The sequence below is a fragment of the Pristiophorus japonicus genome, chromosome 8 (assembly GCF_044704955.1).
Source record: "Pristiophorus japonicus isolate sPriJap1 chromosome 8, sPriJap1.hap1, whole genome shotgun sequence".
In the NCBI taxonomy this organism is placed as follows: Eukaryota; Metazoa; Chordata; class Chondrichthyes; family Pristiophoridae; genus Pristiophorus; species Pristiophorus japonicus.
In genome coordinates this window covers 174,388,710-174,409,286 of record NC_091984.1, presented here as the reverse complement: position 1 = coordinate 174,409,286, position 20,577 = coordinate 174,388,710, and the positions used below count along the sequence as shown (strand labels likewise).

At 51.3% G+C, this 20,577-nt stretch overlaps 4 non-coding genes across 4 annotated transcripts; all 4 read right to left on the bottom strand.

Moving 5' to 3' along the window:
• Positions 1-1,747: 1,747 nt before the first annotated feature.
• On the bottom strand, positions 1,748-1,866 carry trnal-caa (transfer RNA leucine (anticodon CAA)). The gene is made up of 2 exons: positions 1,829-1,866; positions 1,748-1,793 (listed from the first exon to the last, which is right to left on the bottom strand). It is a non-coding gene; the product is annotated as a tRNA-Leu (tRNA).
• A 3,575-nt stretch (positions 1,867-5,441) lies between these two features.
• trnal-caa (transfer RNA leucine (anticodon CAA)) lies at positions 5,442-5,560 on the bottom strand. The gene is made up of 2 exons: positions 5,523-5,560; positions 5,442-5,487 (listed from the first exon to the last, which is right to left on the bottom strand). It is a non-coding gene; the product is annotated as a tRNA-Leu (tRNA).
• Positions 5,561-9,155: 3,595 nt separating this feature from the next.
• trnal-caa (transfer RNA leucine (anticodon CAA)) lies at positions 9,156-9,274 on the bottom strand. The gene is made up of 2 exons: positions 9,237-9,274; positions 9,156-9,201 (listed from the first exon to the last, which is right to left on the bottom strand). It is a non-coding gene; the product is annotated as a tRNA-Leu (tRNA).
• A 3,576-nt stretch (positions 9,275-12,850) lies between these two features.
• Positions 12,851-12,968, bottom strand: trnal-caa (transfer RNA leucine (anticodon CAA)). The gene is made up of 2 exons: positions 12,931-12,968; positions 12,851-12,885 (listed from the first exon to the last, which is right to left on the bottom strand). It is a non-coding gene; the product is annotated as a tRNA-Leu (tRNA).
• Between the last annotated feature and the right edge of the window lie 7,609 nt (positions 12,969-20,577).

Genomic DNA, 20,577 nt, shown 5'->3' with positions numbered 1-20,577 from the left:
CTGCGTCTATCCCTGGCCACCAAACGTGTGACCTGACAGTTGCCTTCATCGTGACAATGCCAGGGTGGCCATTGTGGAGTTCTCTGATGAACACCTCTCTGCCCATCTGGGGCATGACTACGCGGTTTCCCCACAGTAGGCAATCGGCCTGAATCGAGAGTTCATCCTTGCGCCTGTGAAATGGTTTAAATTTCTCAGGGCATGCCCTGTACGTGGCTGCCCAGTCCCCATTCAGGACACATTTCTTGACTAGAGACAATAGCGGGTCTCTATTTGTCCAGACTTTAATCTGACGGGCTGTCACGGGTGAGCCTTCACTTCCGAAAGCTTCAACAGCCATGACCATGCTCGGTAGCCCCCTCAGTGGTGGCTAGTGGGAGCCTGCTGAGTGCATCGCCGCAGTTTTCGGTGCCCGGTCTGTGCCGAATTGTGTACTCATAGGCAGCTAACGTGAGTGCCCACCTCTGTAGGCGGGCCGATGCGTTTGTATTTATGGCCTTGTTGTCGGCCAAAAGCGACGTTAGGGGTTTGTGATCTGTCTCCAGCTCAAATTTCCAGCCAAACAGGTACTGGTGCATTTTCTTTACCGCATATACACATGCGAGCGCCTCCTTTTCTACCATCCCGTAGCCCCTTTCTGTATGCTGCAAAATCATTTCTCGAGAGTTTACCGTCTGCCACTTAAATGGCCTTGATTATTATCTTGCGCAAAGCAAAGTCACATTTCACTCACCGGTCACTAGTTCCAGAACGGAAACTGCTGTCAGTGGTAGCGTGGCCGAGCGGTCTGAGGCGCTGGATTAAGGCTCCAGTCTCTTCGGAGGTTTACCGCTGCCACCCCTTCACCGCGAGCCATGAAGTAGTCGGCTCCCGCTGTGTTGTGATATGACTATTTTGGTGTGGAAAAGAGGTTGAGCTGAGAACGGTGCCTTCAGTTTGTTGGCAAACCGTTGAAGAGTTTGATGTTGCCACTTGTAAATTGAAGGCCAGTTCAACAGGCCTTTTGACGCTGGCTGCATTTGTGTGGGGAAAAATGTCACGTCAGAGGTGGGATTGCAACCCACGCCCCTAGAAAGGGACCGGAATTCGCCGACCTTTGGTCAGTTAAGGATTAACAGTCTTTGAGTCTGGCGCCTTACTCCACTCGGCCTTCCTGACACTATTGTGCCCTTGGCCGTAAGCATCAGTCTGAGCATTGAAAGGCCCCGATCCACCAAGGCATCAACTCTGGCAACTTTCACATGCTAATACCTGACTTGTTTGGCTCTGGTGCCTTTTATACTGGCAAAATGTGTTAATGTCGGAAGTAACATTGCAAGTAATTCCCTGCCTGAGTAACGGAGCAGATTTGAGCAGCCTTTGTGTGGAAGAAATCTCATTCTTTGACAGTGGTGCCCTTTTTCTGAGAAACACCACTGTCTGCAGTGGGATTGAAAGCCACAGTACGAGAAAGCAACGTGGAATTCAGCAACGCGGGAGGATAAAAATGTCATGCTTTGAGTGTGCTGCTTTTTAGTGTGGGAATGGGTTGAAAGGAGAAGTCTGATTTTAAACCCTATCCCCGAGAACAGGGTTAGAATGTGATAAGTTTAGAGAGCAAAACAAGTTGGTCTGTGGGCGGTGCGGTGCCTTTCGTTTATTGGCAAACGCCAATAGCGTTGAGGAGCTTGAGGTGACCACTTGCAAATTTGAAGCCACTTGAGCAGGCTTTTTGACGCTGGCTGCATTTGTCTGGATAAAAAGTTAATGTCAGAAGTGGGATTCGAACCCACGCCCCTAGAAAAGGACCAGAATACACCAACCTTTGGTAAGGTAAGGATTAACAGTCCTTGAGTCTGGCGCCTTAGACCACTCGGCCATCCTGACAATGGTCTTGCAGCAGCTGCTGAAAAATGTGCTGCAAATTCTGCACACTTACTGAGCAGCATCACAATTCTTCCTCCTGTGCAAACACACAACGCACACATTCTTACGACAGGACTTAACAGGCAGCGCCAGTCATTAAGTTCATCATCCCTGCAATGCAACCAACATTCAAACACAGGTATTTCTCGCAACAGCTCGCATTTTGTCAGCTATCGGGTAACATTTTCTGTATTGTATTTCGAAAGCGCCTTTCATGACCAAACGACGTCCCAAGGCGCTTTACAGCCAATGAAGTATTGTAAAAGTGAAGGCACTGTTGCAATGTGGGGAACGCCGCAGCCAGTTTGCACACAGCAAGATCCCACAAACGGCAATGTGATCATGACCAGATAATCTGGTTTTGTCAGTGATGTTGATGTAGGAATAAATATTGAATGAAGGTTGTAACTGCTTCGTTCCAACGTGCACCTAATTACTGGTGTTGCCCTGTGGACACTTAGGTTCCTCTGACCTGTATGTTGCAAAATCATTTCTCGAGAGTTTACCGTCTGATACGTCCTTACTACACAGTATAATTGCACACGAGGCCCATGTTTTAGAGAAGGTCAGTCTGTGACCTGTCCTTTATTCCTCAGCACTCAAGTGATGAAGGTGGGTGGAGCTTCCCCTTTTATACCTGAATGTCCAGGTTAGGATTGTCTCCCACCTAGTGGTCAGTGTACTCACGGTGTACAACTTAGGTCAGTTTATACATGGGTTACAATGCTGGGTAAATACATGACATCACCTCCTCCCCCTGCCCCCCCAAAAATCTTATTGGGATCACAGGTTGAGTCTCTCTGGTGGTTTACGCTCCCTTGTAGAGCGCCTGAGTTGGGGCTCCGGTTGTTGGGCACTGGCCTGAGTGTCTGCCGTTTGCAGTGCCTCAGGCCTGTCCGTACTGCCCACAGTGACTGGGCTCTCCTCCCTTTGGTTCCGGTGTTCGGTCACCTGTGGTGGAGTGGACTCTATATCGTGTTCTTCCTCTGCTTCTTCTATGGGGTTGCTGAACCTTCTTTTTGTTTGATCCACATGTTTGCGGCAGATTTGTCCATTGGTAAGTTTAACTACCAGAATCCTATTTCCCTCTTTGGCAACCACAGTGCCTGCAACCCATTTGGGCCCTGCAGCGTAGTTGAGGACAAAAACAGGATCATTTACATCAATACATCGCGGCCTCGCATTCCTGTCATGGTAGTGATATTGTGACTGGCGCCTGCTCTCGACAATTTCTTTCATGGTGGGGTGTATAAGGGATAATCGGGTTTTGAGCATATTTTCATTCGTAGCTCTGCGGGTGGAACCCCTGTGAGCGAGTGTGGTCGGGATCTATAGGACAACAGGAGGCGTGATAAGCGGATTTGTAGGGAACCCCCTTGGAATCTGAGCATCCCCTGTTTGATTATCTGCACTGCTCGTTCTGCCTGGCCGTTTGAGGCCGGTTTGAACGGTGCCGTTCTAACATGGTTAATTCCATTGCCTGCCATGAAGTCCTGGAATTCAGTGCTTGTGAAGCACGGGCCATTGTCGCTGACCAAGATGTCCGGTAGACCGTGGGCGGCGAACATTGCCCGTAGACTTTCTACCGTGGCAGAGGATGTGCTTGAATTTAAAATGTCACACTCGATCCATTTGGAGTTGCCGTCTACTACAACCAAAAACATTTTCCCCATGAAAGGACCTGCGTAGTCCACATGGATGCATGACCAAGGCTTGGCGGGCCATGGCCAGGGGCTAAGGGAGGCTTCCCTGGGCGCATGGCCCAGCTGGGCACACGTGTTGCACCTGCGAACACAAAGTTCCAGATCTGCGTCTATCCCTGGCCACCAAACGTGTGACCTGGCAGTTGCCTTCATCGTGACAATGCCAGGGTGCCCATTGTGGAGTTCTCTGATGAACACCTCTCTGCCCATCTGGGGCATGACTACGCGGTTTCCCCACAGTAGGCAATTGGCCTGAATCGAGAGTTCATCCTTGCGCCTGTGAAATGGTTTAAATTTCTCAGGGCATGCCCTGTACGTGGCTGCCCAGTCCCCATTCAGGACACATTTCTTGACTAGAGACAATAGCGGGTCTCTATTTGTCCAGACTTTAATCTGACGGGCTGTCACGGGTGAGCCTTCACTTCCGAAAGCTTCAACAGCCATGACCATGCTCGGTAGCCCCCTCAGTGGTGGCTAGTGGGAGCCTGCTGAGTGCATCGCCGCAGTTTTCGGTGCCTGGTCTGTGCCGAATTGTGTACTCATAGGCAGCTAACGTGAGTGCCCACCTCTGTAGGCGGGCCGATGCGTTTGCATTTATGGCCTTGTTGTCGGCCAAAAGGGACGTTAGGGGTTTGTGATCTGTCTCCAGCTCAAATAGGTACTGGTACATTTTCTTTACCACATATACACATGCGAGCGCCTCCTTTTCTACCATCCCGTAGCCCCTTTCTGTATGTTGCAAAATCATTTCTCGAGAGTTTACCGTCTGCCACTTAAATTGCCTTGATTATTATCTTGCGCAAAGCAAAGTCACATTTCACTCACCGGTCACTAGTTCCAGAACGGAAACTGCTGTCAGTGGTAGCGTGGCCGAGCGGTCTGAGGCGCTGGATTAAGGCTCCAGTCTCTTCGGAGGCTTACCGCTGCCACCCCTTCACCACGAGCCATGAAGCAGTCGGCTCCTGCTGTGTTGTGATATGACTATTTTGGTGTGGAAAAGAGGTTGAGCTGAGAACGGTGCCTTCAGTTTGTTGGCAAACCGTTGAAGAGTTTGATGTTGCCACTTGTAAATTGAAGGCCAGTTCAACAGGCCTTTTGACGCTGGCTGCATTTGTGTGGGGAAAGATGTCACGTCAGAGGTGGGATTGCAACCCACGCCCCTAGAAAAGAATTCGCCGACCTTTGGTCAGTTAAGGATTAACAGTCTTTGAGTCTGGCGCCTTACTCCACTCGGCCTTCCTGACACTATTGTGCCCTTGGCCGTAAGCATCAGTCTGAGCATTGAAAGGCCTCGGTCCACCAAGGCATCAACTCTGGCAACTTTTACATGCTAATCCTGACTTGTTTGGCTCTGGTGCCTTTTATACTGGCAAAATGTGTTAATGTCGGAAGTAACATTGGAAGTAATTCCCTGCCTGAGTAACGGAGCAGATTTGAGCAGCCTTTGTGTGGAAGAAATCTCATTCTTTGACAGTGGTGCCCTTTTTCTGAGAAACACCACTGTCTGCAGTGGGATTGAAAGCCACAGTACGAGAAAGCAATGTGGAATTCAGCAACGCGGGAGGATAAAAATGTCATGCTTTGAGTGTGCTGCTTTTTAGTGTGGGAATGGGTTGAAAGGAGAAGTCTGATTTTAAACCCTATCCCCGAGAACAGGGTTAGAATGTGATAAGTTTAGAGAGCAAAACAAGTTGGTCTGTGGGCAGTGCGGTGCCTTTCGTTTATTGGCAAACGCCAATAGCGTTGAGGAGCTTGAGGTGACCACTTGCAAATTTAAAGCCAGTTGAGCAGGCTTTTTGACGCTGGCTGGCATTTGTCTGGATAAAAAGTTAATGTCAGAAGTGGGATTCGAACCCACGCCCCTAGAAAGAGACCAGAATACACCAACCTTTGGTAAGGTAAGGATTAACAGTCCTTGAGTCTGGCGCCTTAGACCACTCGGCCATCCTGACAATGGTCTTGCAGCAGCTGCAGAAAAATGTGCTGCAAATTCTGCACACTTACTGAGCAGCCTCACAATTCTTCCTCCTGTGCAAACACACAACGCACACATTCTTACGACAGGACTTAACAGGCAGCGCCAGTCATTAAGTTCATCATCCCTGCAATGCAACCAACATTCAAACACAGGTATTTCTCGCAACAGCTCGCATTTTGTCAGCTATCGGGTAACATTTTCTGTATTGTATTTCGAAAGCGCCTTTCATGACCGAACGACGTCCCAAGGCGCTTTACAGCCAATGAAGTATTGTAAAAGTGAAGGCACTGTTGCAATGTGGGGAACGCCGCAGCCAGTTTGCACACAGCAAGATCCCACAAACGGCAATGTGATCATGACCAGATAATCTGGTTTTGTCAGTGACGTTGATGTCGGAATAAATATTGAATGAAGGTTGTAACTGCTTTGTTCCAACGTGCACCTAATTACTGGTGTTGCCCTGTGGACACTTAGGTTCCTCTGACCTGTATGTTGCAAAATCATTTCTCGAGAGTTTACCGTCTGATACGTCCTTACTACACAGTATAATTGCACACGAGGCCCATTCTTGAGAGAAGGTCAGTCTGTGACCTGTCCTTTATTCCTCAGCACTCAAGTGATGAAGGTGGGTGGAGCTTCCCCCTTTATACCTGAAGGTCCAGGTTAGGAGTGTCTCCCACCTAGTGGTCAGTGTACTCACGGTGTACAACTTAGGTCAGTTTATACATGGGTTACAATGCTGGGTGAATACATGACATCACCTCCTCGCCCCCCCCCCCCCCAAAAAATCTTATTGGGATCACAGGTTGAGTCTCTCTGGTGGTTTACGCTCCCTTGTAGAGCGCCAGAGTGGGGCTCCGGTTGTTGGGCGCTGGCCTGAGTGTCTGCCGTTTGCAGTGCCTCAGGCCTGTCCGTACTGCCCACAGTGACTGGGCTCTCCTCCCTTTGGTTCCGGTGTTCGGTCACCTGTGGTGGAGTGGACTCTATATCGTGTTCTTCCTCTGCTTCTTCTATGGGGTTGCTGAACCTTCTTTTTGTTTGATCCACATGTTTGCGGCAGATTTGTCCATTGGTAAGTTTAACTACCAGAATCCTATTTCCCTCTTTGGCAACCACAGTGCCTGCAACCCATTTGGGCCCTGCAGCGTAGTTGAGGACAAAAACAGGATCATTTACATCAATACATCGCGGCCTCGCATTCCTGTCATGGTAGTGATATTGTGACTGGCGCCTGCTCTCGACAATTTCTTTCATGGTGGGGTGTATAAGGGATAATCGGGTTTTGAGCGTATTTTCATTCGTAGCTCTGCGGGTGGAACCCCTGTGAGCGAGTGTGGTCGGGATCTATAGGCCAACAGGAGGCGTGATAAGCGGATTTGTAGGGAACCCCCTTGGAATCTGAGCATCCCCTGTTTGATTATTTGCACTGCTCGTTCTGCCTGGCCGTTTGAGGCCGGTTTGAACGGTGCCGTTCTAACATGGTTAATTCCATTGCCTGCCATGAAGTCCTGGAATTCAGTGCTTGTGAAGCACGGGCCATTGTCGCTGACCAAGATGTCCGGTAGACCGTGGGCGGCGAACATTGCCCGTAGACTTTCTACCGTGGCAGAGGATGTGCTTGAATTTAAAATGTCACACTCGATCCATTTGGAGTTGCCGTCTACTACAACCAAAAACATTTTCCCCATGAAAGGACCTGCGTAGTCCACATGGATGCATGACCAAGGCTTGGCGGGCCATGGCCAGGGGCTAAGGGAGGCTTCCCTGGGCGCATGGCCCAGCTGGGCACACGTGTTGCACCTGCGAACACAAAGTTCCAGATCTGCGTCTATCCCTGGCCACCAAACGTGTGACCTGACAGTTGCCTTCATCGTGACAATGCCAGGGTGCCCATTGTGGAGTTCTCTGATGAACACCTCTCTGCCCATCTGGGGCATGACTACGCGGTTTCCCCACAGTAGGCAATCGGCCTGAATCGAGAGTTCATCCTTGCGCCTGTGAAATGGTTTAAATTTCTCAGGGCATGCCCTGTACGTGGCTGCCCAGTCCCCATTCAGGACACATTTCTTGACTAGAGACAATAGCGGGTCTCTATTTGTCCAGACTTTAATCTGACGGGCTGTCACGGGTGAGCCTTCACTTCCGAAAGCTTCAACAGCCATGACCATGCTCGGTAGCCCCCTCAGTGGTGGCTAGTGGGAGCCTGCTGAGTGCATCGCCGCAGTTTTCGGTGCCCGGTCTGTGCCGAATTGTGTACTCATAGGCAGCTAACGTGAGTGCCCACCTCTGTAGGCGGGCCGATGCGTTTGTATTTATGGCCTTGTTGTCGGCCAAAAGCGACGTTAGGGGTTTGTGATCTGTCTCCAGCTCAAATTTCCAGCCAAACAGGTACTGGTGCATTTTCTTTACCGCATATACACATGCGAGCGCCTCCTTTTCTACCATCCCGTAGCCCCTTTCTGTATGCTGCAAAATCATTTCTCGAGAGTTTACCGTCTGCCACTTAAATGGCCTTGATTATTATCTTGCGCAAAGCAAAGTCACATTTCACTCACCGGTCACTAGTTCCAGAACGGAAACTGCTGTCAGTGGTAGCGTGGCCGAGCGGTCTGAGGCGCTGGATTAAGGCTCCAGTCTCTTCGGAGGTTTACCGCTGCCACCCCTTCACCGCGAGCCATGAAGTAGTCGGCTCCTGCTGTGTTGTGATATGACTATTTTGGTGTGGAAAAGAGGTTGAGCTGAGAACGGTGCCTTCAGTTTGTTGGCAAACCGTTGAAGAGTTTGATGTTGCCACTTGTAAATTGAAGGCCAGTTCAACAGGCCTTTTGACGCTGGCTGCATTTGTGTGGGGAAAAATGTCACGTCAGAGGTGGGATTGCAACCCACGCCCCTAGAAAGGGACCGGAATTCGCCGACCTTTGGTCAGTTAAGGATTAACAGTCTTTGAGTCTGGCGCCTTACTCCACTCGGCCTTCCTGACACTATTGTGCCCTTGGCCGTAAGCATCAGTCTGAGCATTGAAAGGCCCCGATCCACCAAGGCATCAACTCTGGCAACTTTCACATGCTAATACCTGACTTGTTTGGCTCTGGTGCCTTTTATACTGGCAAAATGTGTTAATGTCGGAAGTAACATTGCAAGTAATTCCCTGCCTGAGTAACGGAGCAGATTTGAGCAGCCTTTGTGTGGAAGAAATCTCATTCTTTGACAGTGGTGCCCTTTTTCTGAGAAACACCACTGTCTGCAGTGGGATTGAAAGCCACAGTACGAGAAAGCAACGTGGAATTCAGCAACGCGGGAGGATAAAAATGTCATGCTTTGAGTGTGCTGCTTTTTAGTGTGGGAATGGGTTGAAAGGAGAAGTCTGATTTTAAACCCTATCCCCGAGAACAGGGTTAGAATGTGATAAGTTTAGAGAGCAAAACAAGTTGGTCTGTGGGCGGTGCGGTGCCTTTCGTTTATTGGCAAACGCCAATAGCGTTGAGGAGCTTGAGGTGACCACTTGCAAATTTGAAGCCACTTGAGCAGGCTTTTTGACGCTGGCTGCATTTGTCTGGATAAAAAGTTAATGTCAGAAGTGGGATTCGAACCCACGCCCCTAGAAAAGGACCAGAATACACCAACCTTTGGTAAGGTAAGGATTAACAGTCCTTGAGTCTGGCGCCTTAGACCACTCGGCCATCCTGACAATGGTCTTGCAGCAGCTGCTGAAAAATGTGCTGCAAATTCTGCACACTTACTGAGCAGCATCACAATTCTTCCTCCTGTGCAAACACACAACGCACACATTCTTACGACAGGACTTAACAGGCAGCGCCAGTCATTAAGTTCATCATCCCTGCAATGCAACCAACATTCAAACACAGGTATTTCTCGCAACAGCTCGCATTTTGTCAGCTATCGGGTAACATTTTCTGTATTGTATTTCGAAAGCGCCTTTCATGACCGAACGACGTCCCAAGGCGCTTTACAGCCAATGAAGTATTGTAAAAGTGAAGGCACTGTTGCAATGTGGGGAACGCCGCAGCCAGTTTGCACACAGCAAGATCCCACAAACGGCAATGTGATCATGACCAGATAATCTGGTTTTGTCAGTGATGTTGATGTAGGAATAAATATTGAATGAAGGTTGTAACTGCTTTGTTCCAACGTGCACCTAATTACTGGTGTTGCCCTGTGGACACTTAGGTTCCTCTGACCTGTATGTTGCAAAATCATTTCTCGAGAGTTTACCGTCTGATACGTCCTTACTACACAGTATAATTGCACACGAGGCCCATGTTTTAGAGAAGGTCAGTCTGTGACCTGTCCTTTATTCCTCAGCATTCAAGTGATGAAGGTGGGTGGAGCTTCCCCTTTTATACCTGAATGTCCAGGTTAGGATTGTCTCCCACCTAGTGGTCAGTGTACTCACGGTGTACAACTTAGGTCAGTTTATACATGGGTTACAATGCTGGGTAAATACATGACATCACCTCCTCCCCCTGCCCCCCCAAAAATCTTATTGGGATCACAGGTTGAGTCTCTCTGGTGGTTTACGCTCCCTTGTAGAGCGCCTGAGTTGGGGCTCCGGTTGTTGGGCACTGGCCTGAGTGTCTGCCGTTTGCAGTGCCTCAGGCCTGTCCGTACTGCCCACAGTGACTGGGCTCTCCTCCCTTTGGTTCCGGTGTTCGGTCACCTGTGGTGGAGTGGACTCTATATCGTGTTCTTCCTCTGCTTCTTCTATGGGGTTGCTGAACCTTCTTTTTGTTTGATCCACATGTTTGCGGCAGATTTGTCCATTGGTAAGTTTAACTACCAGAATCCTATTTCCCTCTTTGGCAACCACAGTGCCTGCAACCCATTTGGGCCCTGCAGCGTAGTTGAGGACAAAAACAGGATCATTTACATCAATACATCGCGGCCTCGCATTCCTGTCATGGTAGTGATATTGTGACTGGCGCCTGCTCTCGACAATTTCTTTCATGGTGGGGTGTATAAGGGATAATCGGGTTTTGAGCATATTTTCATTCGTAGCTCTGCGGGTGGAACCCCTGTGAGCGAGTGTGGTCGGGATCTATAGGACAACAGGAGGCGTGATAAGCGGATTTGTAGGGAACCCCCTTGGAATCTGAGCATCCCCTGTTTGATTATCTGCACTGCTCGTTCTGCCTGGCCGTTTGAGGCCGGTTTGAACGGTGCCGTTCTAACATGGTTAATTCCATTGCCTGCCATGAAGTCCTGGAATTCAGTGCTTGTGAAGCACGGGCCATTGTCGCTGACCAAGATGTCCGGTAGGCCGTGGTCGGCGAACATTGCCCGTAGACTTTCTACCGTGGCAGAGGATGTGCTTGAATTTAAAATGTCACACTCGATCCATTTGGAGTTGCCGTCTACTACAACCAAAAACATTTTCCCCATGAAAGGACCTGCGTAGTCCACATGGATGCATGACCAAGGCTTGGCGGGCCATGGCCAGGGGCTAAGGGAGGCTTCCCTGGGCGCATGGCCCAGCTGGGCACACGTGTTGCACCTGCGAACACAAAGTTCCAGATCTGCGTCTATCCCTGGCCACCAAACGTGTGACCTGGCAGTTGCCTTCATCGTGACAATGCCAGGGTGCCCATTGTGGAGTTCTCTGATGAACACCTCTCTGCCCATCTGGGGCATGACTACGCGGTTTCCCCACAGTAGGCAATTGGCCTGAATCGAGAGTTCATCCTTGCGCCTGTGAAATGGTTTAAATTTCTCAGGGCATGCCCTGTACGTGGCTGCCCAGTCCCCATTCAGGACACATTTCTTGACTAGAGACAATAGCGGGTCTCTATTTGTCCAGACTTTAATCTGACGGGCTGTCACGGGTGAGCCTTCACTTCCGAAAGCTTCAACAGCCATGACCATGCTCGGTAGCCCCCTCAGTGGTGGCTAGTGGGAGCCTGCTGAGTGCATCGCCGCAGTTTTCGGTGCCTGGTCTGTGCCGAATTGTGTACTCATAGGCAGCTAACGTGAGTGCCCACCTCTGTAGGCGGGCCGATGCGTTTGCATTTATGGCCTTGTTGTCGGCCAAAAGGGACGTTAGGGGTTTGTGATCTGTCTCCAGCTCAAATAGGTACTGGTGCATTTTCTTTACCACATATACACATGCGAGCGCCTCCTTTTCTACCATCCCGTAGCCCCTTTCTGTATGTTGCAAAATCATTTCTCGAGAGTTTACCGTCTGCCACTTAAATTGCCTTGATTATTATCTTGCGCAAAGCAAAGTCACATTTCACTCACCGGTCACTAGTTCCAGAACGGAAACTGCTGTCAGTGGTAGCGTGGCCGAGCGGTCTGAGGCGCTGGATTAAGGCTCCAGTCTCTTCGGAGGCTTACCGCTGCCACCCCTTCACCACGAGCCATGAAGCAGTCGGCTCCTGCTGTGTTGTGATATGACTATTTTGGTGTGGAAAAGAGGTTGAGCTGAGAACGGTGCCTTCAGTTTGTTGGCAAACCGTTGAAGAGTTTGATGTTGCCACTTGTAAATTGAAGGCCAGTTCAACAGGCCTTTTGACGCTGGCTGCATTTGTGTGGGGAAAAATGTCACGTCAGAGGTGGGATTGCAACCCACGCCCCCAGAAAGGATCCGGAATTCACCGACCTTTGGTCAGTTAAGGATTAACAGTCTTTGAGTCTGGTGCCTTACTCCACTCGGCCTTCCTGACACTATTGTGCCCTTGGCCGTAAGCATCAGTCTGAGCATTGAAAGGCACCGGTCCACCAAGGCATCAACTCAGGCAACTTTTACGTGCTAATACCTGACTTGTTTGGCTCTGGTGCCTTTTATACTGGCAAAATGTGCTAATGTCGGAAGTAACATTGGAAGTAATTCCCTGCCTGAGTAACGGAGCAGATTTGAGCAGCCTTTGTGTGGAAGAAATCTCATTCTTTGACGGTGGTGCCCTTTTTCTGAGAAACACCACTGTCTGCAGTGGGATTGAAAGCCACAATACGACAAAGCAATGTGGAATTCAGCAACGCGGGAGGATAAAAATGTAATGCTGTGAGTGTGCTGCCTTTTAGTGTGGGAATGGGTTGAAAGGAGAAGTCTGATTTTAAACCCTATCCCCGAGAACAGGGTTAGAATGTGATAAGTTTAGAGAGGAAAACAAGTTGGTCTGTGGGCGGTGCCTTTCGTTTATTGGCAAACGCCAATAGCGTTGAGGAGCTTGAGGTGACCACTTGCAAATTGAAGGCCAGTTGAGCAGGCTTTTTGACGCTGGCTGCATTTGTGTGGATAAAAAGTTAATGTCAGAAGTGGGATTCGAACCCACGCCCCTAGAAAGGGACAGAATTCACCAACCTTTGGTAAGGTAAGGATTAACAGTCCTTGAGTCTGGCACCTTAAACCACTTGGCCATCCTGACAATAGTCTTGCAGCAGCTGCAGAAAAATGTGCTGCAAATTCTGCACACTTACTGAGCAGCATCACAATTCTTCCTCCTGCGCAAACACACAACGCACACATTCTTACGACAGGACTTAACAGGCAGCGCCAGTCATTAAGTTCATCATCCCTGCAATGCAACCAACATTCAAACACAGGTATTTCTCGCAACAGCTCGCATTTTGTCAGCTATCGGGTAACATTTTCTGTATTGTATTTCGAAAGCGCCTTTCATGACCGAACGACGTACCAAAGCGCTTTACAGCCAATGAAGTATTGTAAAAGTGAAGGCACTGTTGTAATGTGGGGAACGCCGCAGCCAGTTTGCACACAGCAAGATCCCACAAACGGCAATGTGATCATGACCAGATAATCTGGTTTTGTCAGTGATGTTGATGTAGGAATAAATATTGAATGAAAGTTGTAACTGCTTCGTTCCAACGTGCACCTAATTACTGGTGTTGCCCTGCGTAAGGGGAGCTTGGGGTGTGGGTTCGAATCCACACTCCCCTGAGGTTCTGTACGTGCGATTTATGATGATGGGTGAGTAATGAGGCACAATGGGTAAGAGTACAAAATTGCTAATGTTGTTTATTTAGAATAGTAAACACCAAGATAGAGGTCATAAATAGCAGTAATGGCACAATATCACTCAACAACACGAAAAATTCTCGCAACAGGAAAGGGGAAGATAAGAGGTTGAAACATTCCACCCACACATAACCCCACCTCCCACTTCCACCCTTCTTACCAATTCCTGTCCTAAATTGAGTCTGTGAGGGGGTTTGGGCTCCACTCACAATCCTATCAACTCCGGGGTTCTGGGGGCACTTATTTCAGCTCGGGGTCCATCTGGAGTGGGTTTTACGTTGTTGGTCAGTTTGGTTTTCCTCCTCGATGTTGCGTTGGTTTCTTCTCTTTGCCTTTCAGTTGGCTCCAAAGCAAAAAGCTGCTGGAGTTAAGCACATCTTCCCCAGAGTGAAGGCCCTATGAAAAACTGACTCAACTCCCAAAAGCTGACTCCAACCTCCAACCTCTGGTTGGTTTCCTTGCTCAGCTCAGCTGTGGGAAGTCACTGCCACTGCCTGCTGGTTTTCAGTCTCGGTGGCTTCGTCTGCGGAACTGCTGCTACTTCCTCTGGTGGAGCGAGAGCGAGAGCGGGAGAGAGAGCTCTTTCTGGATACAAGCTGTAAGCTGCCAGCTGCAAGCTCCCCAACTGCCTCCACACCCTGCTGCTTCTACCTCCCGGTGGTTCTGTAGGTCCTATAACCAATTTAGTTCTGGCCTTTTCGCCCTCAAACTCAGTTGGTGGTCCATTGTGTAAGTTTGGGCGGGGAGATAGCTTTGAACATTTAATCAGCAGATGTTACAGGTACAGATAGGTGTGAGGACACGGGTATTGTTTCAGTGCACATTGGTGCCTAAAAGTCTGCTGGTCCCTTGTTACAGTCCTGGGAGTCAATTGGTTTGGGCCTCCCCTTTGATGGGCCATTACTGCAGTGATCTCAGGGCTGTTGTCCACTGTTCATATTAATTAGGTCGATGATGGTCCACATTTAAAATTTGAGTCATATTTTCAAACTGGGCCAGGCAGTCCTTATTGGTTGAGGATTTCCCCACTTCAGGCCTGACTTGACCCCTGATTGGCCTGCCAGAATGCACTTTTCCCCCATTGGTCAGTGCCTCTGTCTCGCTTGTGAGCCAGACTCCACAATGTCACGTCCAGTGACTGGCTGCCTGCCCTGCGAGGTCCTTTTCCCCTAGTACCTCTCGGGAAAATAAAACAGGCTGCTAGGGACGGTGGCACCCTTGGCTGCGGAGTCCGAGCGGATCTCCTAACGGGTGGAGGCGAGTCCTCGTCCCATATGTAAGGTGGGAATCCCCCTTCCTGTGGGTCCCAAATCTGTGGGTAGTTTGTACCTGTGAAGCAACTCACTGATCCTTGTGGTGGGATCGGTGGGGCTGCAGTGGTGGGCTGGGGGCCTGGGCTTCCCGTCGGGATTATCCCTCCGGGCTGCCCTTTGCCACGAGGTTTTGCCTTGTTGGGGTTAAACAGTTAACATTGGTTAATGTGAAACCATTTAACCCGGCGGGGCATCTTGACCGCATATACCATGGGGCTTGCCTTGTCGAAAATGCTGTAAGGCCCCATGTATAGTGGCTCAAAGACTCCCACCCTGGCTAAGTTGTGGACCATGACCTGGTTCCCCACCTGCCACTCGTGGTGTTTGCTCGGTTCCAGCAGCAATCGATTGGTCTGATGCTGCTTTCCCATGTTCGTGGCCGCCTGCCAGTGAATCTGCTTGTGGTGCTCCAACAGACTCTTGGTAAAGCGGTCCCTATTCACCTCGATTACTTGAGCTTCAGTCAGGACCGGGGCAAATACATGGGTGGGGGTTCACATGGCTCTTCCAGTCATGAGCTCATATGGGGAATACTCCGTGCTTTTCGACTGGCTGGCCCGGATCCCCATCAAAACCAGGGGCAACCTCTCCACCCACCTCTGCGGGCAATCCCCAGTCTCCTTCCTGAGTTTTTCTTTCAAGCTCCTATTCATACGCTCCACTAGCCCCGAGGACTAGGGGTCGTGAGCAACATGCCACTTCCCCTCAATCCCCAGCACCTTAAGGGTTGCCTGCATGATCTGTCCCGTAAAGTGGCTCCCCCGGTCGGTCTCCACGTACTGTGGAAGTCCCCGCCTGGAGAACACCTCCCTAACCAATATCCTGGCGGTCTCCGCTGTTGTGGCTGTTCGGCAAGGGAAGGCTTCAACCCACTTTGTGAAAGTGTCCACCAAAACCAGGCAGTAGTGGTACCCTCCATTAGCCACAGGTAGGGGCCCTATGTAATCAATTTGTATCAATTGCCATGGTCCCTCTACCCTCCTTGCATGTCCTAGAGACAGCTTTCTTTTCTGGGGATCTGGATTATTGGTTGCACAGACAAAACAGTTCATGAGTGTCTTCCCGGAGCTGGGGCCACCACCCGACCTGTTCCACCCGTTGCCAGGTGACCTCCGGTCCGGGGTGTCCAGCTCCAGGGCCTGCGTGGGCCAGCTGAAGGAACTCCCTCTGGTGCTGCTGGGGCACTATCCACTGCTCTCCTTTAAACAACATCTTCTCCCTAACATGGATGCCTGTGCCTCCGTACGGTCCTTCGACCTTTTCTCCCGCAGTCAGCTTGTCCATGACGGACTTGAGGACGGGATCTCGCGCCTGAACCTGCTGGAGGTCCGGGGCCAAGGCCACCTCTGCGCTCCCTTGTGTCCCCTGTCCGCCCCAGATAGCTGCTATGGGGCCTGCCTCGAGCGGGTTCCACTTGGTTCCCGTTCGGGCTCCCTCTTTGGCCAGTTGATCTGCCTTTTGGTTCCCTGCAGCCCTGGGCTCATGCTTGTTATGGGCCTTTACTTTGTGAATGCAAATGTCTGCCCCGGTCCTTACTGCCTGCATGATGTGCTGCAGTAGGGGTTTTATGGCCAGAGGCTTACCGTCTGCAGATGTATACCCGCGACGGGACCAGATGGCTAGGTACTCCGTGCAGGCATTGCAGGTGAACATACTATCTGAACAGATGGTATAGGGCCGTGGGAATTCGTCGGGGTGGGTGACTACATACATGACTGCCAACAGTTCAGCATGCTGGGCGCTCATGGTGGTTGGGAGCTTTATGGCCCTGGCAATGCCTGCCTGGGGTTCATAAATCCCGCACCCTGTGACACTTTCCCCCGCCACCACCGTGCTGGACCCGTCAACATACATCTCCCGGCTCGGAGCCCTATGTCCACGTCCCAGACCCCCTCAACGGAGCAATGGTGGGCTTTCCCAGGGTACAGCATGTTGGCTGCCAGTCGGGGCTCACACATCCCTTTTACTCTCAAATCAATCTGTGAGAGCAGGAGGGTCCAGCGCTGCTCACTGTCCCATCCTTAATTCTCCCATCCAGCAGCATCTGAGTGGGGGTGTGATGAGTGAGGAGGGTGATTGGGGACACTCCTGTAAATACCTGCGACCGCTTCACAGCCCAGTGGGTGGCCAGCAGATGCCTTTCACAGTTTGAGTAACCCCTCTCAACCTCAGTGAGGACCCTGGAGGGGCAGACCACCGGCCTCAGCTGGCCGTGCTGCTGTTGCATCAGCACAGTACTTAAGCTATCCCCACTGGCTGCTACCTCCAGGAAAAATTCCTCGCCCTCATCTACCGCTCCCAGGGCCGGAGCTTTCTGCAGGTCTCCCTTGAGGCAGGTAAATGCTGCATCACAGTCCTCATCCCACTCCCACTCCACGCCTTTGCGCAGGAGCTGGAGTAGGGGGGCTGCAATGGCTGCGTAATCCTCAATGAAGTCCCTGCAGTAACTGGTCAGACCCAGGAACGACCTCAGCCCTGTAACTGTAGTCGGAGCCAGTAACTCCTGAACTGCCCTCCTCTTAGCCTCATCAATGGCTCTCTCCCCTGCCCGCACAGTCAGCCCCAGGAATTTTACCTCTGTCTGGCCGATCTGTGCTTTCTTAGGGTTTACTTTAAAACCCTCCTCATGCAGCAGGCCCAACAGCTCTGCCAGCAGGGGACCGTGCTCTTCCTCCGAATCGGAGAATAGCAGGAGGTCGTCCATGTACTGGACTAGCTGTCTGGGTCTGCTGAACTCTTTCAGGCAGTTGGCCATACACTGATGAAAAATGCTCGGACTGTTGTGGAAGCCCTGGGGAAGACAGTTCCAGGTATACTGCTGTCCTTTGAATGTAAAGTCGAATTTGTACTAGAAACATAGAAACATAGAAAATAGGTGCAGGAGTAGGCCTTTCGGCCCTTCGAGCCTGTACCGCCATTCAATGAGTTCATGGCTGAACATGCAACTTCAGTACCCCATTCCTGCTTTCTCGCCATACCCCTTGAGCCCCCTAGTAGTAAGGACGACATCTAACTCCTTTTTGAATATATTTAGTGAATTGGCCTCCACAACTTTCTGTGGTAGAGAATTCCACAGATTCACCACTCTCTGGGTAAAGAAGTTTCTCCTCATCTCGGTCCTAAATGGCTTACCCCTTATCCTTAGACCGTGACCCCTGGTTCTGCACTTCCCCAACATTGGAAACATTCTTCCTGCATTTAACCTGTCTAAACCTGTCAGAATTTTAAACATTTCTATGAGATCCCCTCTCATTCTTCTGAACTCCAGTGAATACAAGCCCAGTTGATCCAGTCTTTCTTGATATGTCAGTCCCGCCATCCCGGGAATCAGTCTGGTGAACCTTCGCTGCACTCCCTTAATAGCAAGAATGTCCTTCCTCAAGTTAGGAGACCAAAACTGTACACAATACTCCAGGTGTGGCCTCACCAAGGCCTTGTACAACTTCAGTAACACCACCCTGTCCCTGTACTCAAATCCCCTCGCTATGAAGGCCAACATGCCATTTTCTTTCTTAACAGCCTGCTGTACCTGCATGCCGCAGCAGGATGGACCAGAACCCATTCGAGATGTCCAGCACCGTAAAGACGGCTGCGGACGCGGGGATGGCTGAGACTAAGTCGGCTACGGCTGCCACTGTGGGCGCACAGGCAGGGATATTTTTATTGAGGACTCGGTAGTCCACCGTGGCCCTTCAAGAATTGTCCGTTTTCCTAACTGGCCAAAGTGGAGAGTTCACATGTGTGGCTATTGGTCTCAACACTCTCTGTCTGACTAGAGATCCCAATGCGACTTCTAGGTCTGCCTCAGCCTCCCTGGGAAAATTATACTGCTTCTGGGACTTAGACATGGGGTCCCCATCTACTCTGAACTCGACCCCATTTACCCGTCCACAGTCATGCTTATGCCTGGCAAATGCCGCCAGGTTGGCCCGCACAAAGCCTGATAGATCATCGGGGTGCCGTCTACCAGAGCACTGAGGTCATATCCCTCCTTCGGCTTTACAGTGCAGATGGAACCCTTCCCCTGCTTCCCCTGGATGACTGCTGTACCTTCCCCCTCCCCGGTGTCAGCTGTGCCCCACAGACAGTGGTTCCTCGGGTCGGCCAGAATTTTCTGGCTGCTGAGGAAATCTGCCCCTAGGATGCCTTTACCCACTCCCTCCCACGGCAGAAGGACCCACTTCCACATGGTGTGGAGGGTGCTTATGTGTATCTGCAGTGGTTTGGAGAAGAAGCCCTCGCGTTCTTCTCCAGTGAAGCTGGTTAGGGAGTAGGGGATCCCATTGGATAGGGGTGAGGTGGTCGGGTCGTCTCCATGAGCCAGGGTGCACGAGGCCCCTGCGTCCAGCAGATACTCCCCCCGGACCCCCTCAACCCCCATCATGACACGTGGTCTGCTCCACGCATCATAGGTGACCGGGCAGATACATGGGTTCCTTGGGGTCTAGTCATTGTGGGGTTTTGGCCTGGGCCTGAGGGACATCGCCCCCAGTCACGGCTGCGACCTTCCCAGTCTGGGTAAAGAGTACCTGCAGAGCCGCGAGGAGACCCTCGAGTGGGGCGGCAGGGCTGGGCACAGCTGGCTTGGGAGGGCATGCGACCGCGGGGACTGGGGCTGAGGTTGGGGCCTGTGGACCTCTCTTTTCCTGCCTCGGAGCCCAGCATTCCCTCTTCATGTGCCCTGTCTCCCCTCACCCGTAGCAAACTACCTCTCTGCCTGCCTGCCAATTCCCTTCTTGCCTCCACTCTCGCTTATCAGAGCTGGGGCGGATCTCACACACCTTCCCCTCGGTGGGCTTCTCCCCCACGATTGTGAAAAGAGAGGGTCAGCTGCCTCAGCACCGTCTCCTCTGTGGCTTGGGGGTCTCTGAAATTGAACCACAGGTTGGCCTGGGCGCTCAACTCCGGTAGGCTGTTTACCACCAGTGCACGCAGCCAGCGACCACGTCGGTGTGCATCCAGCTGGGTTCGGTCCAAATTCTCCCCACTTACTCCCTCATACACTGGCCACAGTCAATCAGCGAACGCCTGGGGGGTCTCCCCGGGTCTCTGGACAGTGGCCTGTACCCGGTCGAGCTGACAGCCGTCGTTCAACCCCATGGCCTCCAGGATATCCTCCTGGAGAGTGGCCACTGTTCGCTGACCCCTTTTGCTCTCAGCAGAGAGAGCCTGACGCAGGGCTGGGTCCAGTGAGAATAGGAGCAGTTTGCTCCGTTCGGCCTCATCGCAGTCATTTATATCTCCTACTTGCTCTACTTCCATAAAGTGGACAGAGGGGTCTCCTTTTTGGATAAGTTTATTCACATGGGCCACCATCTGCCGCAGCTGGGTCACACTGTGGAGAAGCATGTATTGGTTCTGTAAGGGACCCTCAGCCTGACCCACTGCGGGTGGTCCGAATCTACTCTGCCTGATGGGGTACATTGGGGCTAGTCCCGGAGGTTTAGATTCCAGCATTTCACCCTGCCTCTCCTCCGGGATCCCCAATGGGGCTGTGGGAGAGGGCCTGTAGGATTCTTCCTCCCTATCCTCCTCCCCACAGCCTGTTTCACTATACTCCCGCTTCCGCACCTCGGCTGGGCTGATAAGGCACACCGCTCCTTTACTGGGTGCCTTGCTTTCAGCCCAGCCAAGGACTTTTGCCTCAGCTAGGGCCAGAGCTTTGGTGTCGGGCCTGGTGGGGAT